This window comes from Colobus angolensis, unplaced genomic scaffold, assembly GCF_000951035.1.
Source record: "Colobus angolensis palliatus isolate OR3802 unplaced genomic scaffold, Cang.pa_1.0 Scaffold55, whole genome shotgun sequence".
Lineage (NCBI taxonomy): Eukaryota > Metazoa > Chordata > Mammalia > Primates > Cercopithecidae > Colobus > Colobus angolensis.
In genome coordinates, this window is record NW_012119043.1 from 2,894,559 (window position 1) to 2,900,598 (window position 6,040).

The 6,040-nt window shown below is 40.7% G+C and overlaps 1 protein-coding gene across 4 annotated transcripts in view; it reads left to right on the top strand.

Annotated features, from left to right (window-relative positions):
* RBFOX1 (RNA binding protein, fox-1 homolog (C. elegans) 1) overlaps positions 1 to 6,040 on the top strand; it is a 1,723,406-nt gene that overhangs the window by 483,929 nt on the left and 1,233,437 nt on the right. The gene's annotated exons all lie outside the window — the stretch shown is intronic.

Sequence of the window (6,040 nt, forward strand, 5' to 3'; positions counted from 1 at the left end):
AAAAAAAAAAAAAAAAAAAAAGGCAATTCCAGCTAGCTATTCTGAGGTTGATAAAATTAATGAGATAGTTAATGAGATAGTAGAATTTAGAGAGGCTTATAAGCAGAAATATATATTGACAGAAAAAGCAAAACATCATTGTAGCTCATTAATAGAGGAACAACAATCAGGCTATCTCAAAGAGAAGACAGACCAGTTAGCTTCTAAATGCCATTCATTTATTTCAGTCAGCCGCCTCAGAAGGACACGGGGCTTGGTTCAGCAGTCAGACCCTTTTAGACCCATAGATTTTGCCTGCAGGTGTTCCTCTCCAACAATTAGATTGTGATGATAGGCTATAAACTTCATGAAGACAGAGAACAGGTGAGCAATATATAATTAGTTCCTAGCACAATGTCTGCCCATATTAAGGACTTCGATAAGTGTTTCTAAAGAATGTGTGATCACATTGGATTGTCCCAGAGTATTGTATTTACAATGTATTAAGTTCTGGTAAATCTAAATAATAATTATATCGATAATAATTGGAGAATGTTTCAGAGTCCTATTGAGGAGAGATAGTGTTACTCCCACCCGCTAGTTCTTCCTCTCCTAAAGCCAAGATATGCATGGTAAAAGCCATGGTACAGTTTGTATCTGATCCCTCAACTAAAACACTGACACCACCTTCTATAGGCTTATACGGCAAGTAGCAGTATGCCTTGGAGCCTTCTCCTCCAATACACCCCACTGGCAAAAAGCGACTTATGGTTAATGCAACAGTGAAAATAAATTATTACCATTCTATGATTGTGTGACAGGTTAGTAATTAACTTATGTCACCAGTTGGCTTCCCACAACTGTGTTTATTCAGCTCCATGGAGCACTTTTCAGGGAAAAAGAAATTATCAGCCAGGCAGCCTTTGTTTACTGGGGAAGCTGGATGCTGGTGGACTGCATCTCCTCCTATTGACTAGGAAATAAGTTGGTTGTTAGGACATGATTTTCCATTCTTCAAAATGATATGGTGATGCAAGGAATTTGAAAGCTACCCTGGAATTAGAAAAGCATAAAGAAATTGCCTTTTATGCACTAATCGAGCCATTATGCCTGTTTTCTTTGGGGTATTTTTTTCTGTATAGACACCACAAAGAGCCATGTGTAAAAAAAAAAAGGTATGAAAAATCTTAATTAAAATAAAAACTGTAGTATGTGTTTTTACCCCATTGTAGGTTAAGTGCCTATCACACAGCCTAGGGACAATGGTATTAGATTTGTAATAAGTACAAGTAAAGCTTTTCATTTTGATTGGATTGGGTGTATTTTTCATCAGCATCTCCCGTGTGAGCCATGATTTCAAGACAGAGTCATGTAATCTTCTGCAGTGGGAATGATTCAGCTTAAAAATCAATAAGGCATGAGGTATTTCAAGTTCTCATTATTGTAATGTGTCAACATCACTTCAGTGACCCCAGAGTCCTATGTTGGCTGGTTTTCCCCCTGATTTATTGTGCAATCTCGTAGGGCAAACTATAATTTCACTTGGAATCAGAAAGTCTCCATTTATGGTTTGTGTCCCAGTCTCCAGTCATTAGGGCATTCGCGGGTAATCGATACCTCCTCTTGTTGCTAACAGCTGAATGAAGTTGTCACCTGCTTAGATTACAAAGGAGTCGGGTAAGAGGATGTGGTAAGGGTGAGTACATTGGACATGTTCTGTTTTGAGAAGGGCTTTCTCTGATGTTTACCTGCCGCCTCTTGGAGGGCTTTCAGCATTTCTCGGAGCCTCCTTTCTAGAAAACCCTTATCACTGAATTACCACAATATTTTATTTCTTCTTTTGTGAACCGGTTGTGAATGATGTCATTTCCTTTGGTTAAAAAACAAGTTGAAGGAGCCATTCTTGAAAGTCTGCGTGCTGACACGTAAACCTGTTGAGTCATGCCAACTCTTTCTAAATACCTGGTCATCATACTGCAATTAAAAGAATGGTATCTTCTATTCTTTTCCTAGTTGGCAAAATACCTAGGAACTTAATGAGACCTTTAGTGAGAAGACCATCATCTGCGTTCAACACACCGTGCTTCAATGTGTACACGTTCTGTTTTGCTGCGCAAAGACATGGATGCACATGTGCACATACACACACAGAGCTTCTCACTAAAGGATATTTGATGACCATTTATATGATGTTGTCAAGTCACACAAAGCACAGTGACTCCAAATTGCAGCTCCAACACCCACTGCTTGGCCAAGGGTCAGAAGGTCTACACAGATCAACTTTTGCAGAAATATGATTAAGTCATCTCAGGAATGTTCCATAATATTCTGAATTCAATAGAGTACCTTCCCTCAAGAAAATTAATATCCAGCCATGGAAAAGAGTCAAGGTGAACAGGCAATTGAAGTGCATGGACTGTAACTACAGAGGCTTAAGAATGGCAAGAAGAGGGATTGAACCCAGGGTTTTAGAAAACTTGGACGCTGACATCAACACTTAACAGCATCTTGACTGCATGCCAAGATATTATTCTTCTCTTCCCAAAGATTATAAACCAACTGTGATATGTGTGCAGGAGAAAAACCATCATGTTTTCAAGTTGATCTTGTCCATTCTTTTTTATCTCAGCCCTTGGGGAATAGTTCTTTTCATGTAGAGTCATCCTCTGTCTGTCCCTTGTTAAGTTTTGGGTTGGTGTTCTGGTCCAGTCATTTTCCTGTCTTTTCTTCCTACCTTCCTGGCAGAGCCCCTTCCTCCCCAAGCTGCTTCAGCAGGGTAGGATGTTCTCGCTGTCCGTGGGAGTCTGACCGTGGACCCTAGTCCTGCTTGATGAGTTCACAGGTCTTTCTGCTGAGCCTCCTTGTCATGCCAGTTAAACATTCTTATAGACAAGAGATCCTTCTACTGACATGTCTGATCTTATTCTAAGACATTCACCCAGTCCACTGACATGTACCGGGCACTGTGCTGGGTGCCAGGTGCTGCTTTTTCATATTCTTTCCCAAATTGCTAAAATGGGTGATTATTCCTCCAGGCTCTTTGCTGACACTGTGGGAAAATTCTTAGTTTTCACACCCCTCTTAGGACTTCTCTTCCACTCTGGGTTTACTTGTTCGTAGATTCACAAAATCCTCGACAGAGATTCTTGCAAGTGCTGAGGAGATAGTGGTGAACAAAATAGACAAGATTTCTGCTCTTGTAAAGTTTACATTCTTCTAGGGATGGTGTGTCCTTAATGCCGGCTTGGGGCGTCATGAGGGTATAACCCTGTTTTCCTAGTTTTCAGGGAATAGGGTTCGATCATTCCTTGCATAACAGAATATTACCCAACTGGAACTTAAAAATTCCCTCAGTGTCCCTTCAGGCATTGGCTTTCGCTAGTAGGAGGATGTAGAGAAATTTCGTGCTTCTGTTTTATCTTTCTCATGGGGAGCTATGCAGATCCACCTGTAGGGATCTAGATCAGGTACAATAGTTGTGGTCCCATAGAAAGTTGACATCAGAACCCCTGACCTACCTGGCACACTACCTTTAAGGCCTATAACTTGAGCTCTGTGATGTTCCCTAGGAAAATCCCAAGAAGACGTCTCCCAAAGCAGTGGTATAGGTAAGAGCTTAGGTCTTGACTCCATCACTAAAGCCCTTGGGCAAGTTATTTAATCTCCTTAAGCCTCAGTTTGCTTCTCTGTAAAACAGGATGGCAATCTAACCCATCTACTATTTTAAGGATTGTATGACATTCTGCATTTAACACCTTAACATAGCACCTAACACATAGGACATTTTAGTAATTATTAGTTACCATGAGAGAGGTCAAGGAGGGGAGGGAGAGGAAGCATCGATGGTGGATAAATTGTGCTAGCAAGTCTTTGTATGTGGAATTTTTCCATTGTTAACTCTTTCACCTCTGCTAATTTTTGCCATTACTACCAGACCCTATGTAGGACTCATCTCCTCTAGGGTCAGGTGCCCCGATGGATCATGATTGTCAGCATCCTTTTTCAACGTGGATGTAAGACATTTCTTTCTTGGCATTCTATTCCGTTCTTGCTGGTTCTGGATTGAATCCAAATACTAACTGGGGTTATGTCCGTTTTGTAGCAATCCCATGTTACAACTTGTAAACCATCATATTATGCAGCCACTTAAAGGATGAAGTAGGCCTTAATGTGATATTATGGAAAGATGATAATATTGACTCAACTGAGATAGAAATGTAGAGGTAGATAAATGGGGAAAAGGATGGTACAAAGTTGTATAATAATATGTATTTATAAAGATTTAGACATATGGATGCATGGATATATTGTGAAAAGACCTGAGAAACTGTGAAGAGTGATTATTCAAAGAAAGGGTGCTGAGACTTCATGGTAGGAGGATACTACCGATTTATTACATGTGCTTTTGCATTCACTGATTTTTTAATGATGTGTATTCATAACTTTTTGAAATAAGAATAACATTAAATCTTAAGCACAGCCCCCAAATATCTATACTTACCTATGGGCAGTCTTTGTTTATCTCTTTCCACTTCTTTAGACTAAATGGAATAAAGGAGATTGTAGAAGCCTGGGGAGTCATAACACTCTTGTTCTTGTAACAGTTAGCTTTTGCTGTGTAACAAACCATTCCAGTATGTCATGGCTTAAAAAAAATCTTATATTTGTTCACATTTCCCTGGGTGGATCATGTGGGCTGGGCTCAATGGGACATTTCTTCTGCTGGTTTCTTCTGTGGGTTTACTCACACCATTGAAGTTGGATTGCCTAGAATATCTCGGCACATGTAGTTGGTGATTTGCTAGGTTGCCTCAGTTTTCTTCTTTGTGGCCTTTTCAGCAGGCTTGCTTAGGCTTGGTCAGCAAGATAACTTGAGTCTCAGAGAGCCCAGTGCAGCAATCTAGCAATCTCTAACTGAGGAGCATCTTTCAGCCCTTGCATATGTTGTATTTTCTGATGTCTAGTTGACCAAGGCAAGACACACAGCCAATCCCAGAGTAAGTGATATCTCACAATGGAGGAAGCTTCACAGTCACCTGGAAAAGGTACATACAAATAGGGAAGGGATGAGTTGGTGCCCATTGTTTGCATCTACCCAGCCCTCTCTAAGGCAAGCCATGCACTGAAGGGAATAATCCTCTGTGAGGAGGATGTTCCTTAAGCTGGACCTTCTTCCTTAAATTATCTTTGGCCCTTGAATTCAAGATATATGTAGTCTCTCCCTTTTTAAGGGCAGCCTTCTATTTGTTTATACCTATGCATCTTCCTTATCTTTTATTGTTTTAGCACCACTAATAATTTTGCTTTTTGGGATTTTTGTTTTTATTCCTTCAGTGAAATGGTAGCCCAGAGGTAAGGTAGTCAGTAGTCGTATACCTCTAGTGACAAAGAACAATCCCTGGGTAAGGCACCACGTATCTTCAGGCAACTGTGCAAGCCTGCATGATAGAACTAGCACCAACTGTGTTCTGACAAGTATGTCTGATTCTGAGCCTCTCCGCAGTCCACCTGTTGGGAATCTGTTTGCTTTGGATTAAAGGCACCAGTGCATCCAGCTTCAACTTCACATTCCCCTGCCCTTCACCATCAGCCAGTTTATTTCAGAGATCATTTGGGATCTAATGCGTTTGCTTTTCTGATTCTGCTGGCACTGGTGTATGCTTCCATTGGTTTATGGATGCACAGTGTGCCAGGGTAGTATAGAGTGAGAAAATCTGCATGGGACCTTTCTAATGGGAAACGTAATTAAAAGTGCAGAGGACTCAAAGTAACAGGCAGCTAGAACAAGGGATGAGCTTTGCCTATCTACATTCCAAACATACTGAGTCATATTTGACACCTCATATAGGTAGATAGATGGGCAAGTGTGAGGGATCTTAGGTATGACCTCTCCCACTGCCATGTTTTCTGAAAGCTCCATGTACATGAACTGAATTGCATACTTGCAAGCTTTATCTTACAAAAGCAGAATAATGTGAGTCAAACTGGCACTTCTATTTAAAAAACAAAGTCCGGCCAGGTGCAGTGGCTCACACCTGTAATCCCAGCACTTTGGGAGGCC